This window comes from Mesoplodon mirus (assembly GCF_964341445.2).
Source record: "Mesoplodon mirus genome assembly, chromosome: 4".
Classification (NCBI taxonomy): Eukaryota; Metazoa; Chordata; class Mammalia; order Artiodactyla; family Ziphiidae; genus Mesoplodon; species Mesoplodon mirus.
The window spans coordinates 140,284,243-140,303,209 of NC_138979.1; the positions used below are offsets into that span (position 1 = coordinate 140,284,243).

Genomic DNA, 18,967 nt, shown 5'->3' on the forward strand with positions numbered 1-18,967 from the left:
GACCCCTCAGGAATCCCTACTTATCTCTCCTACCCTGAGGCTGTTCTATTTTAAAGTTCCCCCTTGTTATACTCTCCTGGGCCTCTGGGAATGGAGGGAGAGGAGGGACATTCAGGGAGTTGTATGTCTGCCTGCATATGACCAGCATTCCGTCCTTACCTCCCACTTACCAGGCTATATTCCCCTTATGGCTTCCCATGAGGGTTTCACTCAAATTTTCCCTTTATTTTTTTTACTTTTTTCAGCTCCATACACCTCTCTCTCCCTCTGAGGCCCCTCCAGGGATAGGTCTGGAGGAGGCCAGCAGCCTGAGCTAGTCTCCTACTTGTCAAGAACCAGAAGTGCCTTGTTTGTGTTCTAATTTGGGGGGCCTGGAGGCCTCAGAGGAAGTTATTTATGTCCCTCTGTGGAAAGAGGTACATGATGTTATCAAAGATGTTTCCCATCCCAAAAGGAAATGAGAATTCAACCAGTGGCTACAAAGGGAGATGTAAAACCTGAGATACACAGTTTCTCAGAAGAGCCTGGATCCAGGCTGCTTCTCCTGCAGGCTGAGCCCCAATGTTGTAGGGTTGATTAGAACTTTCTGATGAGTTTGGGGGGCCTCAAGAATAGAGTTTTGTACTTCCCTTCCCTGGGTAAACTGAGAGAAGGGCCCTAGAGGAGCCCTAAGTCCAGCCTGACTCAAGGCAATGACTTAGCAATGTTGAGTGTGGTGTCCATGTAAGTAGCCCTGACAGCAGCCCCAAAGAGGCCCATGCACACCGGTGGCACAGAAGAGCCTCTGGAATTGGCATTTGCCCTGAAGAACACAGAGCTGAGAAGGAGGAGGGCTCATAACTGTGACAAAGAGGAAGCAATGTACGTGGAACTTGCTGACTACAAGCCAAGAAGGAGTTGCAGACATCAGCAAGGGAGCCGGGTGGACACAGGACAAGGTCAAGCCCAGAGAGAGGACACCAGTGAGGGCAGAGGCTGGCCCACTCACAGGCATCCCTCCCTCATGGTCAGGACACTGTGCAGCCCCTGGAGTCTCAGGCTACCCCCAGGAAGAAGGAAGATAGAGAATGTTAAATGAACAGAGCAATTAGACAAAACTGATTGTTTTAAACTGGAAGGACTGAATTAAACTGAATTGGCAAGTTTAAGTTTTCTACCATTAGCAAAAACTGAATTGAGCCTACTTATGGAGATATAAGGAAAGCTACCCCCACTTTATTTTTTTTGCACACCCAAACTGAAAAAATGAATATCATACCTGAGACAACCCTCACTTTTTTATCTTATTAGTTTAAACTTTCTTTTTTTTTTTTTTTACCATTTAAACCTTCTCATTCTATATGTTTTGCTCAGTTTATTACTCACTAAATATTATTTCCTTTTTAAGCTTTTCTGCTTTTCCTCCATGTCTTCTATTTTATTATTGATTCATCTTTATTTTCCCATTTATTATTTATTAAAATCTCACTTTCTTATGTTTTTAGAGCTACATATATTTGCAATGAGTAGAAAATACTATATACATCTATAAGGTAATATCTTCAACCCACCAATTTAACACTTTTAAAAATTAAATAGTGTAAAATTATTTAAAATGGAAGACAAGCCAGGCAATTTAAGATAGATCTGTATAAGCTTAACTAGCCAATAACATAGTTTGACCCTTTATATTTTTATAGCCAAACTTAAATATCCAATATAAAATTTAAATTAGAACGGCAGCACTTGATATCTGAAAGTTAATTTATATATATTGGTATATAAAGCATTTTTTGGAAAAGAGAGAATTTGTTATGATTTAAAATTTATATATTAGAGTCTTTTTTTTTTTTTACTTTGCAAAATACCAGATCAGTGAGGTGACAGTCAACTGGTTAGTTAGTCACAATAAGTTGGTGAGCGAGGACAGCCTCCTATGGCAAACATAGCTGACAACTTTATGTGAACAAACCCAGTTTGCTAGAGCCTGCCTTCCAACAGGTGTGTTATCAAACATTCATCTCTCAACAGTCTTTGAAATTATCATCACAAACTTTCAATATTAAAGGAAGCTCTTTGCCCTCTTAGTAAACAGATTTAGATGAAACTGCAAATTCATGATAAGAAGCAGAGTAATTATAGATTTAACCTACATTTCACGGCAAATCATACTATAAATATTTACTCACCATCTACCTTGTCTATCTAAATAAAGGCTAATTGTTAATCCAGTGCTTTCAATGGTTTCAACTTACAAAAGCATTCATATCAATGGTATCTTAAAGTTTTCCTACAAGTTCCTGCTTCAAAAATATTTGACCTGAGTTTAACTTTATATTAAGGCTGAATCAAAAACAGTGAGGGGGAGGACCTTCAAGACAGCAGAGGAGTAAGACGTGGAGATCACCTTCCTCCCCACAAATACATCTACATGTGGAACACCTCCTACAGAACACCTACTGAACACTGGCAGAAGACCTCAGACCTCCCCAAAAGCAAGAAACTCCCCACGTACCGGGGTAGGGCAAAAGAAAAAAGAAAAAGCAGAGACAAAAGAATAGGGACGGAGACTGCCCTGGTGGCGCAGTGGTTGAGAGTCCACCTGCCGATGCAGGAGACACGGGTTTGTGCCCCGGTCTGGAAAGATCCCACATGCCATGGAGCGGCTGGGCCCGTGAGCCATGGCTGCTGAGCCTGCACATCCAGAGCCTGTGCTCCACAACAGTGAGAGGCCCGCGTACTGAAAAAAAAAAAAAAAAAAAAGTATAGGGACGGGACATGCACCTCTGGGAGGGAGCTGTGAAGGAGGAAAGGTTTCCACACACTAGGAAGCCCCTTCATGGGCGGAGACTGCGGGTGGCGGAGGGGGGAAGCTTCAGAGCCGCAGAGGAGATCGCAGCAACAGGGGTACAGAGGGCAAATCAGAGAGATTCCCGCACAGAGGATCGGTGGCAACCAGCACTCACCAGCCCGAGAGGCTTGTCTGCTCACCCGTCAGGGCGGGCAGGGGCTGGGAGCTGAGGCTCCAGCTTCGGAGGTCAGATCCCAGGGAGAGGACTGGGAGGCGGCTGAAGGCGGCTAGTGCGCCACAGCTAGCCAGGAGGGAGTCTGGAAAAAACTCTGGACCTGCTGAAGAAGCAAGAGACCACTGTTTCAGGGTGCCCGAGGAGAGGGGATTCAGAGAACCGCCTAAACGGGCTCCAGAGATGGGTGCGAGCTAAGGCTATCAGCGCAGACCCCAGAGACGGGCATGAGACTCTAAGGCTGCTGCTGCAGCCACCAAGAAGCCTGTGTGCAAGCACAGTTCACTATCCATGCCTCCCCTCCTGGGAGCCTGTGCAGCCCGCCACTGCCAGGGTCCCGTGATCCAGGGACAACTTCCCCGGGAGAACACACGGCGCGCCTCAGGCTGGTGCAACGTCACACCAGCCTCTGCTGCCACAGACTCGCCCTACATCTGTACCCCTCCTTCCCCACGGCCTGAGTGACCCAGAGCCCCCGAATCAGCTGCTCCTTTAACCCCGTCCTGTCTGAGCGAAGAACAGACGCCCTCCCTCCGGCGATCTACACGGAGAGACGGGGCCAAATCCAAAGCTGAACCCCAGGAGCTGTGCGAACAAGGAAGAGAAAGGGAAATCTCTCCCAGAAGCAGCGGATTAAATCTCCACAGTCAGGGTGATGTACCCTGCATCTGTGAAATACTGGAATAGACAACAAATCATCCAAAAATTGAGGCGGTGGACTTCGGGAGCAACTGTAGACTTGGGGTTTTGCTGTATGAGACTCACTAGTTTCTGATTTTTATGTGTATCTTAAAATTGTTTTTAGAGCTTGTTATCATTGATGGATTAGTTTATTGGTTTGGTTGTACTCTTCTTTTTTTGTTACACTTTAATTTTTTTGTTTTAATAATATTCGTTTTAATTTTTTATTTTAATAACTTTATTTATCTTTCTTTTTTTCTCCCTTTTCTTCTGAGCCATATGGCTGACAGGGTCTTGGTGCTCCGGCTGGGTGTCAGGCCTGAGCCTCTGAGGTGGGAGAGCCAAGTTCAGGACATTGGACTGCCAGAGACTTCCCGGCCCCAGTAATATCAATCAGCAAGAGCTCCGTCTCAACGCTAAGACCCAGCTCCACTCAACGACCAGAAAACTGCAGTGCTGGACACCCCATGCCAAACAACTAGCAAGACAGGAAAACAACACCACCCATTAGTAGACAGGCTACCTAAAATCATAATAAGTTCACAGACACCCCAAAACACACCACCGGACATGGTCCTGCCTACCGGAAAGACAAGATCGAGCCTCATCCACAAGAAAACAGGCACCACTCCCCTCCACCAGAAAGCCTACACAACCCACTGAACCAACCTCACCCACTGGGGGCAGACACCAAAAACAAAGGGAACTACAAACCTTCAGCCTGTGAAAAGGAGGCCCCAACACAGTAAGTTAAGCAAAATGAGAAGACAGAGAAATATGCAACAGATGAAGGAGCAAAGTAAAAACCCATCAGAGCTAACAAATGAATAGGAAATAGGCAGTCTACCTGAAAAAGAACTCAGAGTAATGATAGTAAAGATGATCCAAAATCTTGGAAATAGAATGAAGACCATACAAGAAATGTTTAACAGGGAACTAGAAGAAATAAAGAGCAAACAAACAACAATGAACAACACAATAAATGAAATTAAAAATTCTCTAGACAGAATCAATAGCAGAATAACTGAGGCAGAAGAACGGATAAGTAACCTGGAAGATAAAATAGTGGAAATAACTACCACAGAGCAGAATAAAGATAAAAGAATGAAAAGAACTGAAGACAGTCTCAGGGACCTCTGGGACAACATTAAATGAAGCAAAATTCAAATTATATTAAATTCTTCTTCCCAGGAGAAGAAGAGGAAAAGAAAGGGTCTGAGAAAATATTTGAAGAGGTTATAGGTGAAAACTTCCATAATATGGGAAAGAAAATAGTCAATCAAGTCCAGGAAGTGCGGAGAGTCCCATACAGGATAAATCAAAGGAGAAACACGCCACAACACGTATTAATTAAACTATCAAGAATTAAATACAAACAAAAAATATTAAAAGCAGCAAGGGAAAAGCAACAAAAAACATACAAGGGAATCCCCATAAGGTTAACACCTGCACTTTCAGCAGAAACTCTGCAAGCCAGAAGGGACTGGCAGGACATATTTAAAGTGATGAAAGGGAAAAACCTACAACCAAGATTACTCTACCCAGCAAGATTCTCATTCAGATTTGACAGAGAAATTAAAACTTTTACAGACAAGCAAAACTAAGAGAATTCAGCACCACCAAACCAGCTTTACAACAAATGCTAAAGGAACTTCTCTAGGCAGGAAACACAAGAGAAGAAAAAGACCTACAAAAACAAACCCAAAACAATTTTAAAAATGGTGATAGGAACACACATATCAATAATTACTTTAAATGTAAATGAATTAAATGCTCCAACCAAAAGACATAGACTGGCTGAATGGATACAAAAACAAGACCCATATATATGCTGTCTACAAGAGACCCACTTCAGACCTAGGGACACATACAGACTGAAAGTGACAGGATGGAGAAAGATACTCCATGAAAATGGAAATGAAAAGAAACCTGGAGTAGCAATTCTCATATCAGACAAAATAAACTTTAAAATAAAGACTATTACAAGAGACAAAGAAGGACTCTACATAATGATCATGGGATCAATCCAAGAAGAAGACATAACAATTGTAAATATTTATGCACCCAACATAGGAGCACCTCAATACATAAGGCAAATGTTAACAGCCAAAATGGGAAATCGACAGTAACACAATAATAGTAGAAGACTTTAACACCCCACTTTCACCAATGGACACATCATCCAAAATAAAAATAAATAAGGAAACACAAGCTTTAAATGACACATTAAACAAGATGTACTTAATTGATATTTATAGGACATTCCATCCAAAAACAACAGAATACACTTTCTTCTCAAGTGCTCATGGAACACTCTCCAGGATACAGCATATCTTGGGTCACAAATTAAGCCTTGGTAAATTTAAGAACACTGAAATCGTATCAAGCATTTTTTCTGACCACAACGCTTTGAGAATAGATACCAATTACAGGGGAAAAAAAACTGGAAAAAATACAAACACATGGAGGCTAAACAATACACTACTAAATAACCATGAGCTCACTGAAGAAATCACAGAGGAAATAAAAAAATACCTAGAAAAAAATGACAATGAAAACATCACAACCCAAACCTATGGGATGCAGCAAAAGCAGTTCTAAGAAACACATTTTTAGCAATACAATCCTACCTCAAGAAACAAAAAAATCTCAAACAAACAACCTAACCTTACACCTAAAGCAATTAGAGAAAGAAGAACAACAAAAAAAGCCAAAGTTAGCCAAAGGAAAGAAGTCATAAAACTTAGATCAGAAAGAAATGAAAAAGAAATGAAGGAAACAATAGCAAAGATCAATAAAACTAAAAGCTGGTTGTTTGAGAAGATAAACAAAATTGATAAACCATTAGCCACACTCATCAAGGAAAAAAGGGAAAAGACTCAAATCAACAGAATTAGAAATGAAAAAGGAGAAGTAAGAGCTGACACTGAAGAAATACAAAGGATCATGAGAGACTAGTACAACCAACTATATGACAATAAAATGGACAACGTGGAAGAAATAGACAAATTCTTAGGAAAGCACAACCTTCCAACACTGAACCAGGAAGAAATAGAAAATATTAACAGACCAATCACAAGCACTGAAATTGAGCTTGTGATTTGTTTGTCCATCAAACAAAAGCCCAGGACCAGATGGCCTCACTGGCGAATTCTATCAAACATTTAGAGAAGAGCTAACACCTATCCTTCTCAAACTCTTCTAAAATGTAGCAGAGGGAGGAACACTCCCAAACTCATTCTACGAGGCCACCATCACCTTGATACCAAAAACAGACAAGGATGTCACAAAGAAAGAAAACTACAGGCCAATATCTGATAAATATAGATGCAAAAATCCTCAATAAAATACTAGCGAACAGAATCCAACAGCACATTAAAAGGATCATACACCATGACCAAGTGGGGTTTATCCCAGGAATTCAAGGATTCTTCAATATAGGCAAATCAATCAATGTGATACACCATATTAACAAACTGAAGAATAAAAACCGTATGATAATCTCAATAGATGCAGAAAAAGCTTTTGACAAAATTCAACACCTATTTATGAGAAAAAACCCTCCAGAAAGTAGGCATAGAGGGAACCTACCTCAACATAATAAAGGCCATATATGACAAACCCACAGCAAACATTGTTCTCAATGGTAAAAAACTGAAACAATTTCTCTAAGATCAGGAACAAGACCAGGTTGCCCACTCTCACCACTATTATCCAACATAGTTTTGGAAGTTTTAGGCACTGAAATCAGAGAAGAAAAAGAAAAACAAGGAATCCAAATTGGAAAAGAGGAGGTAAAACTGTCTCTGTTTTCAGATGACCTGGTACTATACACAGAGAATCCTAAAGATGCTGTCAGAAAATTTGTAGAGCTAATCAATGAATTTGGTAATGTAGCAGGATACAATATTAATGTACAGAAATCTCTTGTATTCCTATATACTAAAGATGAAATACCTGAAAGAGAAATTAAGGAAACACTCCCATTTACCACTGCAACAAAAAGAATAAAATACTTAGGAATAAACCTACCTAAGGAGACAAAAGACCTGTATGCAGAAAACTATAAGACACTGATGACAGAAATTAACACAATATAAACAGATGGAGAGATATACCATGTTCTTGGATTGGCAGAGTCAACATTATGAAAATCACTATACTACTCAAAGCAATCTACAAATTCAATGTAATCTCTATCAAACTACCAATGGCATTTTTCACACAATTAGAACAAAAAGTTTCACAATTTGTATCAAAACACAAAGGACCCCAAATAGCCAAAGCAATCTTGAGAAAATAAAACGGAGCTGGAGGAATCAGGCTCCCTGATTTCAGACTATATTACAAAGCTACAGTAATCAAAACAATATGGTACTTGCACAAAAACCGAAATATAGATCAATGGTACAGGATAGAATGCCCAGAGATAAACCCATGCACATATGGTCACCTTATTTTTGATAAAGGAGGCAAGAATATACAATGGAGAAAAAACAACCTCTTCAATAAGTGGTGCTGGGAAAACTGGACAGCTACATGTAAAAGAATGAAATTACAACAATCCCTAATGCCATATACAAAAATAAACTCAAAATGGATTAAAGACCTAAATGTAAGGCCAGACACTATCAAACTCTTAGAGGAAAACATAGGCAGAACACTCTATGACATAAATCACAGCAAGATCCTTTTTGACCTACCTCTTACAGAAATGGAAATAAAAACAAGAATAAACAAATGGGACCTAATGAAACTTAAAAGCTTTTGCAAAACAAAGGAAACCATAAACAAAAGAAAAAGACAACCCTCAGAATGGGAGAAAATATTTGCAAATGAAGCAATTGACAAAGGATTAATCTCCAAAATATACAAGCAGCTCATGCAGCTCAATATCAAAAAACCAAAAAACCCAATCCAAAAATGGGCAGAGGACCTAAATAGACATTTCTCCAAAGAACATATACAGATTGCCCACAAACATGAAAAGATGCTCAGCATCACAAATCATTAGGGAAATGCAAATCAAAACTGCAATGAGGTATCACCTCACACCAGTCAGAAAGGCCCTCATTAAAAAATCTACAAACAATAAATGCTTGAGAGGGTGTGGAGAAAACGGAACCTTCTTGCACTGTTGGTGGGAATGTAAATTGATACAGCCACTATGGAGAACAGTATGGAGATTCCTTAAAAAACTACAAATAGAACTACCATATGACCCAGCAATCCCACTATTGGGCATATACCCTGAGAAAACCATAATTCAAAAAGAGTCACGTACCACAATATTCATTGCAGCACTATTTACAATAGCTAGGACATGGAAGCAACCTAAGTGTCCACTGACAGATGAATGGATAGAGAAGATGTGACACATATATACCATGGAATATTAGCCATAAAAAGAAATTAAATTGAGTTATTTGCAGTGAGGTGGATGGACGTAGAGTCTGTCATCCACAGTGAAGTAAGTCAGAAGGAGAAAAACAAATACCATATGCTAACACATATATACGGAATCTAAAAAAAAAAAAAAAAGTTCTGATGAACCTAGGGGCAAGACAGGACTAAAGATGCAGATGTACAGAATGGACTTGAGGAGATGGGGAGGGGGATGGGTAAGATGGGACAAAGTGAGAGAATGGCATTGACATATATACACTACCAAATGTAAAATAGCTAGTGGGAAGCAGCCGCATAGCACAAGATCAGTTCAGTGCTTTGTGACCACCTAGAGGGTTGGGCTAGGGAGGGTGGGAGGGAGACGCAAGAGGGAGGGGATATGGGATATATGTATACATATAGCTGATTCACTTTGTTATATAGCAGAAACTAACACAACATTGTGAAGCAAATATACTCCAATAAAGATGTTAAAAAAATTAAAAATAAAAATAAATTAAGTTACATGAAATTCAAAAAAAAAGAAAACGAAAAACCAAAAACAAAAACAGTGCGAGGGATAACTTAGTTCCACATAAATAATTTAATTTCATCTGTTGTGTCTCTAAATCAAAGAGTAGATTTCACAAGATTGTGTGTATTTCACTCTTCCCCTGTTATTATATGTGCATAATGTCATGGTTAAGAATATTCAAACATTGCTATTTTAATTCTATCACCTCTAGTGTCCTTTTACTTTTTCTTAATTTACGTTTTAATTTACATATAGTTAAATTTATTTTTTTCAGTTTTGAGTTCTTTGAGCTTTGACAAATGCCTAGAGTTGTGTAACCATAGACTGAATCAAGTCAAACCCTTCCATTACCCCCCAAATTCCCTTGTGTTGGACTTTTTAGTCAACCCTTCCCTCTCAGTCCCTGGCAAAGATTGATCTTTCTATTCTGGCAGTATTGCCTGTTCCAGAATGTAATATAAATGGAACAAGCCAGTGGATAGCCTTTAAATCTGGCTTTCTTCCCTAGTATAATGCACTTGAGATGCATCCATGTTTTGTATGTATCAATAATCACTCCTCTTCATTGCAGAGGAGTAGTTTATCCTGCTTTTATTGCTTGAGTAAAGTGTTTATCCATTCGTCAGTTGAAAGACTGGTTTGTTTCCAAGTTTGCTACACTAAATATTCACATATAGGCTTTCATATGAATATATTTTTTTCATTTCTGGAGTAAATTTTAGTAATTTTTCAAAAAATTGCATTGTTTTAAAATTTTTATCCTGTAGTTTATCAGGTGAAATGCAGAAAGCTCAGACATAAAGAGGACAGCTGTGAGGATAGTTAATTAAATTTGTTAATTTTCCCCTTCACTCTGTCCTGTGGCAACCTTTTAAAGCTCTCCATAATTGACCTCTGATTTCCTTTAGGCTTAACACCCCTGTCTCTTTTAGAAATAGAAAACTATAAGACATATTTTTTTTTGTACTCAGCAGCTTTATTCCTAATAGCCAAAAAAATGGAAACACCCAAATGTCCATCAACTGATGTGTCATATCCATATAACAAAATGTTATTTGGCCATTAAAAGGAATGAAGTACTGATATGTGCTACATCATGGATGAACTTTGAAGAGATTGTTAAGTGAAAGGAGCTAGTCACAAAAGGCCACATGTTCCATTTATATGAAATACCCAGAAAAGACAAATTCATAGAGCCAGAAAGCATATTAGTGGTTGCCAGGACCCGGAGGAAGGGGGGAAAGGGAAGTGTCTGCTAATGAATATGGAATTCCTTTGGGGGGTGATGCAAATGTTCTGGAAGTAGATAGTAATAACGATTGCACGACTTTGAGACACATATTTTTAAATTCAGCCTTGGCTAGAAATTGTAGTTGAAGGCAAAGAACATGTCTCAATCTGCAGTTTATTGGAGAACTTCAAGAAAGTAGACCCTGTAGATAGCTGCTCTGAAGAGACAAGACTGAACCAGTCATTTTGTCTTATTCAATAAGAGTAAAAACTGGAGAATATTTAGAAGACTTTTACTTTGAAAAACTTGTGAATGTAAATATTAAACTACATTAGAGTAGTGACACCATATTGTCAGATATATACATATTCTGTAAGTTGTTTTCACATTTTTTCTATCAAGTTATGATTGTAAGAGTTCCCTTTAAATCCTGTCTTAAGTAATTAGTGTTGTCTTACATAACCCTGATCTTGTGGCTAAGCTACCTTTAATTATTTGTTATGGAAACATTAAATTTACTCATTATATGTTCATTATAGGAAACTAAATTTGTTAAAATATTGTTTTGTACCATACTAAGTTTAAATAAGCTGCTATAAGAAAGTGACCCAGATATGTAGTGACTCAAATGAGAGAAATTTTTGTTCTCTGGTAATAGTCCAGAGGTAGGCAGATAATCTAGGCAAATAATAGACTCCATTCCATGGGGTCATTTGGGTATCTAGGCTCCTTCTCTCTTGTTGCTCCATAATCATGTAGAACAGGAATCAGTAAACTTTTTCTGCAAAGGGCTGGATGGTAATTATTTTAGGCTTTGTGGGCCATACATTCTCCATCATAACTTCTCAAGTCTTGCATTGTAGCATGAAAGCAGCCATAGACATATAAATGAGTGGGTATGGCATTATTCCAATAAACCTTTATTTACAAAAACAGATGGCAGGCCACATCTGGCCCATGGGTTAAAGTTTGATGACTCTTGTCCCAGAGTGTGATCTTCGTGTTTGAAGCCCCATTCATGCTCTGGTTTGTGGGAAGGGATAAAGAAGCAGTGAAAGGCAAGATGTTACTTACAAGTGGACACATCATTTCTGCTAACATTCTATTGACCAAAACTTAGTCACATGGCCACATCCATCTAGTTCCAACTGAGGCCTGTGAATGTCTCTACCTGGGCAGTCATGTACCTAAGTAAAAAGTGGGGGGTTGATTATCAAAAGAAAGAAGAGAGTGGATATTGGGGAACAATTATTAGGCTCTGCCACTCACCTCAAGTTGTAATACACAGCTAGCACTGTGGTCTTTAATGATTTATAGCTTCTCTGAATCATTCTGGAACTTAAATCTGTGATTGTCTTTGCTTATTAGTCAGAGGTATTCAAGAACCTCCCTCTCTTCATTTTCTCCCTATGAGCATCAGCAAAATCAGAATCCCAATCAAGCCAGAGTCTGAACAAAAACTGAAAGACCCACAGAAATGGTCTACATTGAAAGGAGAAAGAAGATGTGCAGAGGTAAGAGACCACAACTCCAGAAAGGAACAGAAAAAGATGGAGAAGGTTGTGGCCTTAAGACTTTCCAGTTCCCATGAGGCCTGGGTGCTTCCTGCTTTGAGTTCTGTGCATCTTCCTTGAACTCCCTTTGTGCTTGAGCCTCCTCAGGTGTGTGACAGGTAAAGTTTTTGAAAAATTGCATGTCTAAAACTGTTTTTATTCTATACTCATACTTGATTGATAGTTTGGGGATGAAATTCATTTCTCCTCTGTAGGTTGAAGACATTACTCCATTTTCATCTAATGTCCAATGTTGAAGTCAAGAAGTCAAAAGCTTTAGCTTTATCCTTAGTGATCTAAAATGCCACAAGTATGTGCCTTGATGTAATCTTTTTTTCAACCATTTTGCTGCGTTCTCAGTGAACTCTTTAAATTTGAAAACTTTCATCCTTCAGTGCTGGACAATTGTCTTGTATTCTTTCTCTGATAGTTTCTTCCCCTCCATTTTCTCTTGTTCTCGCTTGCTGTGGCACCTATTAGACTGATGTTGGACCTCCTGGGTTGATCTCTTATTTTGTTTTGTTTTCTCTCCTATTGTCTATCTCCTAGTTTTTTTGCTCCACTTACAATTTAAAGTTGATGGTATCTTCAATTTTAAATTCCAACCCTTTAAATTTTTATTTGCTATCTTATTTTTAATTTCTAAAGAGCGTTTTTTGCTGTTTCTGAATATTCCATCTTGATATAGCATCTAAATAATTTTATTATGGATAGCATATCTTCTTATTCCAAAGTATTCTGCTGCTGCATTGCCTCTGCTTCCTCTAGGAGGTTTCTCCTTGATTATTTTGCTTTCTGTCTTAGAATTTGGAGGACATCCTCAAATATCTGGATGTCCCATGGACTTCCATTTCATGCTCTCATTTTAAATAGTCCAGGTGACATTATCCCCATTATAAGAGTGGGAAGCCTGAAGCTCTCTAGGACACCTGACCATGCAGAGGGGAGCTGAGCCTGGCACTCAGCCATCTCATTCTTAGTCCAAGCTAAGCCCACTGTATAATGAAAGCACCTGCTGAAAGTCAGTGCCCTGAAAATGTCTGCAGTGTCCCTAAGCAAGAATTAATCTTAGGCCACTTGCTTAAAAGCTGCTCTAGAAAGAAAATTCACTCAAAGAAAGCTCTTTCTATGTTGATTCTTTCTCTAGAGGCAGCATTCATACGACAAAAATAGATTTGTCTCTAGCAGAGAAACCAAAGGATGGGTCACAAGATGTCCTGTTTACCAGGAAACTCCTTCAGGGGGTGACCAGAGGCTGGAGTCTCTAATTGTCAGAGCAGCCCAGAGTGGCTTCAGGATGGGGAGGAGAGGTTCTCTGGCTGAGACATCTCACTGTAAGTGGAGAGGAGATGGTCCAGCTTGGAGATGCAGATACTGCAGAGAAAACCCTTGTAAAGCATGGAAACTTCCTCAACTGGACAACAGGGCTGTTTAGGTGGAACAAGACCAGCATATACTTTTCTTCAACATTAATAGAGATTTTCTTCTTCTCAAAGACAAAGAACCAACAATGGTAAAGCAGGAATTACCCAGACAGAAGGAATAACCCAAACCACAGTTCCATTCTCCGAATTAGCACAGCTCAGTAAGGAGGGAGAAGTTGACTTCGTGCAAAGTTTCAGTGTTTCACCAAAAATTAAAGAGACCAAATAAAGGCAACCCAATCCAGGAGCTATGGCAGCTGAGATGAAAATAAACAAGAAAGCTTCAGGTTCTAGGAAGAAAGGATTACAACATGTCAATTTTAGGATTGTTGATTACATGGAAAGCACTGATATTTTCATTCGGTGTCCAAAACACCTAGGAACAAAAACATTTTAAAGTATGAAATTATCTCCCAGGGGAATATAATGTGAAACACTTCCATTTCCGGTTCCATAGTGCACTTGTCCATGCAACTTTCTCGCAGAGTAGGACAGAAACACATGCCCATTAGACCTCTTTGGGCTTGCTTCCAGCAGAGGAAAATGTTCTGGGTGAAATGGCATGCCAGTAAACAGCACTGGACTTGGATTTTATTCATCCTAAAGAATTGGGATGGGAAGTTGCTTTCCTTTCTTAGCATAAGCTACTGCCCTGGGCAGCCAAAGAGGAAGTAGAAGGGCGGTGAGCTGGAAAGGGTCTCTAAGTTCTGGTCCTGTTGCTGTCACTAACTAGGTCTTATTGGGCAAGTCACGTAATCACTCACAACCTGTTTCCTTATTTATAAAAGGAGACAGTTAATAGTTCAAAGCCTTTTTTCACCTCCAGTTGATCTGGGAAGCTTTGAAAGAATACAGATGCCTGGGACTGAATCAGAACTTCTGGGAGTCTAGGTTTTTAAAGCTCCCCCAGTGGTTCAGATGAGACCACTCCATAGGCCAGTATTTTAGGAGTAACTAAACAAGATGTTCAAGATCCCTTCCAGTTCTAAAATTCTCTGATGGGAAGGCAGAGAAGAGAAGGTCAGGGAGAGGTGCTCTTCTGTGCCACAGAGCAGCAGCATCTGCATTACCTGGGAGCTTGTTAGAAATGCAGGCTCCAGGGGGAGGAGCTCAAGATGGCTGGAGTAGAAGGAGAGGAGCTCACCTCTCCCCCTGCAAACACTTCAAAATGCAGGCTCTTGGGCCCTATTCCAGAAGTTCACTGAATTCTAATCTATACGTTAACAAGATTCCCAGTGATTCATAAATTCATAAATACATGAAAGATAGCCCTGCTCCATTCTACATAATCAGCAGTGAACCTGCCTACCTATATTCCAATGGGTCATTTTCCTGCCCAGTCTCTGTGGCTTGGCCAACCCAGGAACACAACACGAGGGAAACATGCGACTTCAGGTGGTAACTCTTACTGGGGGCCATGCTCCTCAAAGAATGAGATTTTAGGACATTGCCACCTCACTATAAGTTCCCTTTCAAACTGGTCATAAATGGCTGTGAAAGCAAAAGTGAGGCCAGGGCTTCCCTGGTGGCACAGCGGTTGAGAGTCCACCTGCCAATGCAGGGGACACGAGTTCGTGCCCCGGTCCGGGAAGATCCCGCATGCCACGGAGCGGCTGGACCCGTGAGCCATGGCCGCTGAGTCTGTGCGTCTGGAGCCTGTGCTCCACAATGGGAGAGGCCACAACAGTGAGAGGCCCACGTACCGAAAAAAAAAAAAAAAGTGAGGCCAAAGGGAGAGCTAGGCTGTGTGTGTGTGTGTGAACATATGTGTGTGTGTGAACATGTGTTGCATTTTTCTTCCAGTTGTCAGCCAGCCAGATAAAATTTCCCAGAAAAATTTCTAGAAGTGAGGTTGACAGTGTTGAGAAGGAAATTTTAACTTGTGTTTGACTGCTTGCTAGTCCTTTTGATTATGGCAGGAGGAAATAAAATATATTGCAGTTCACTTTCTCAGACGTTTGTTATTCTTACCCACATCCTGTCTTGAGAGTTGATCCCCAATGGAAGAAAAAAAAACACCTCCACACAGAAAAGACCTATTTCTGCTCTTAGGGGAGGGAGAGAAGTCTGATTTACAAAATTTGGATAAGACATGTAAAAGACAGAATTTAAAAACCAGGAAGCAGGAAGCAGGTGAGGCCGGGTGTCAGAGGCTGCGGTGGCGGCCCCAGGAGCTGCGGATCGGCGCCGCCTTGACAAAGGCCCAGCCACCTGGCGCCATGAGCAGTCCTAGCCTGGGCGCACAGCTGGGAAGCATTCCGCACCCCCCACCACGACTAACAAGGTGTTTCCACAAAGCAGGCATCCGACTCATCGCACCTAACCCAGCAACTCAAATTCACCACCTCAGAGTCCCGCCACCATATCAAAGACGAGTTTCAGCTGCTGCAAGCTCAGTACCACAGTCTGAAATTCAAATGTGACAAGCAGGCCAGCGAGAAGCTGGAGATGCAGAGTCATTATGTGATGTCAACTACAAATTGGCATTTTCCATTGGCACTTGCCATCTACCTCTACAAGGATTAAATCATGCGCTGCTGCAACTGTTGACTTTCAACACCTCCTGAAAGGAGTTCAGGTGGAGAGCAGAAATGAGGCACTGGGTGCTCTGGGAAAAACTGGCAGAACAGTCCTTCAGATAGTTAGATATTTTCAGGAGACAATTTTATGGGCCCAGATCCTGTATCTCCTCATATCTAGAAAAGCACTAAAATACTTCACGGTGACAACTGCTCCTTGTGAATAGCAGTAACCTTCACGAGACTAGCAGCAACCTTCTGCAAAAATATGTGCTTGATTGCCTGTATTCCCCCTTCACCAAAATCACATATATACTGACCTTTCCGCCTGCCTCTTTGAAGCAGTTTCTCAGAGCTATCTGGGATGCTGTCTTCCGGGCAGCAGTCCTCATTTTGCTCCAGATAAAACTTAACTCGCAACTCTCACGCTGTGCAGCAGGCCTCTCACCGTTGTGGCCTCTCCCGTTGCGGAGCACAGGCTCCGGACGTGCAGGCTCAGCAGCCATGGCTCACAGGCCTAGCCGCTCCGCGGCATGTGGGATCTTCCCGGACTGGGGCACGAACCTGTGTCCACTGCATCGGCAGGCAGACTCTCAACCACTGCGCCACCAGGGAAGCCCCCCCCCTTTTTTTTAAGTCGACAGTGACATACTACGAAATGTCCTACGGCTTGAACACGAAGACGCACAAGCAGGCTGAAATCTTCAAGAGGCTGAATGGGATATGTGCCTAGGTCCGGCCCTACATTCCCCAAGAGCAGAGGGCCAAGCAGGGCGCTGCTCCTGAGCTGAACCCCATCAGCCGACAGCAGCTCCAAGCCCACCAGCTATCCCAGCTGCAGGCTCTGGCCCTGCCCCTGACCCCACTGCTTGGAAGGCTGCAGCCCCCTTCACTGCTGGCAGCTAGCGCAGGCACCGGCCTCCTCTCGCTCTCTGTGCTGGGCTCCTCGGCCCACCTCTCCAAGGAAGACAAGAACGGGCATGATGGTGACACCCACCAGGAGGATGATGGCGAGAAGTTGGATTAGTGGGTGGCTGGGATGTGGAGGGTGGAGTACAAAGGGGAGTCAGACATAGAGAAAGAGGAAGGTTCAGCTCAAGACACATTATAGCTCGGGATTGGCTAAACTCTGCTAGTATTTATGGTAGCCGCCTGCTGGGGCCCTCACCCTGCTTGTGTGCCACCCGCTGGCTTTGCTCCTACCCCCGACTCCCGGCCTCCCTCTTCCTCCCCTGCAGCCTCAAAGGGTGAATACCTGCTCATACCACAGATTAGGCAAGCTGAGGCCTGGAGGTGCAGGTGGGAGGCCAGTTCAGAAGGGAGCAGAACCTCAAGAGGTCCAACACCACGTGCACTTCCCCGATTCACACACGTGTATCTGACAGTCCTCCTGCCGTCCCCCTCTGGGCACACCTGGCCTCCCACGCTGGCACTGCATGCAAACACAATGCTAGCTGCCCCTCCCCGCCCTGGGCATCCCACATCTCCCCCTCCCGCCCACTCACCCTCCACTAGTTCCCGATGCCCACGCCCACCTGGTCCTCTCCACTCCCCCACAAAAGAAAGAGGGGCTGGGGACAGCAAGCTGAGCCCCAAGAGCAGGGTGGGGTGGATGACAACCCAGAATTCCCTCCCAAATAAAGATGAGGGTACTCTAAATAAATAAATAAGTAAATAAAATAAAAATAAAAACCAGGGGGAAAATGATTCAAAAAATCTTCCCAGGGCCTCCCTGGTGGCGCAGTGGTTGAGAGTCCGCCTGCCGATGCGGGGGATACGGGTTCGTGCCCCGGTCTGGGAGGATCCCATATGCCGCGGAGCGGCTGGGCCCGTGAGCCATGGCCGCTGAGCCTGTGCGTCCGGAGCCTGTGCTCCGCAGCGGGAGAGGCCACAACAGTGAGAGGCCCGCGTACAGCAAAAAAAAAAAAAAAAAAAAAATCTTCCCAGACAGAAGAAAATCTATTGCTATTTTTTTCTTAAGAAAAAAGCTCCCGGGGACTTCCCTGGTGGTGCAGTGGTTAAGAATCCACCTGCCAATGCAGGGGACACAGCTTCAAGCCCTGGTCCGGGAAGATCCCGCATGCCGCAGAGCAACTAAGCCCGTGCGCCACAACTACTGAGCCTGCGCTCTAGAGCCCACGAGTCACGACTACTGAAGCCCGCACGCCTAGAACCTGTGCTTCACAACAAGAGAAGCCACCACAATGAGAAGCCCGCGCACCGCAATGAAGAGTAGCCCCGCTCGCTGCAACTAGAGAAAGCCCACACGCAGCAACAAAGACCCAATGCAGCCAAAATAAAATTTTAAAATTAAAAAAAAATTTTAAAAAGCTCCCAGTTTCATCCTTTTATGGCATTCCACTGAAATAAAATTCTTAAGAGAAGCCCTAAGCCCCATGGGTGTTGCAAGAGTAGTGTTCATAATAGGAAACAGATGATGTCCTTCCTATGAATGCAAATATTTCTTCTGCTACTCTGAAGATGTGCCATTTTTACTTTCTCTTCCAAGCTAAAACAACTTTTTATGGGAATTTTTTCATAGTTATTATTCATAGAAATTATTCCTGATATAACACAGGAACAATGTCTATAACTCGCCCGGTTTTGTAAAAGAAAGAAATCCTTGTCTAAGAAGGG

General features: G+C 42.0%; 1 pseudogene across 1 annotated transcript; it reads left to right on the top strand.

Annotated features, from left to right (window-relative positions):
- The first annotated feature begins 757 nt into the window (after positions 1–757).
- On the top strand, positions 758–17,357 carry LOC309802918 (TLE family member 5-like; annotated as a pseudogene). Its single transcript has 4 exons — positions 758–962; positions 15,864–16,012; positions 16,096–16,274; positions 16,974–17,357. The product of its transcript is annotated as a TLE family member 5-like (transcript).
- Positions 17,358–18,967: the final 1,610 nt, after the last annotated feature.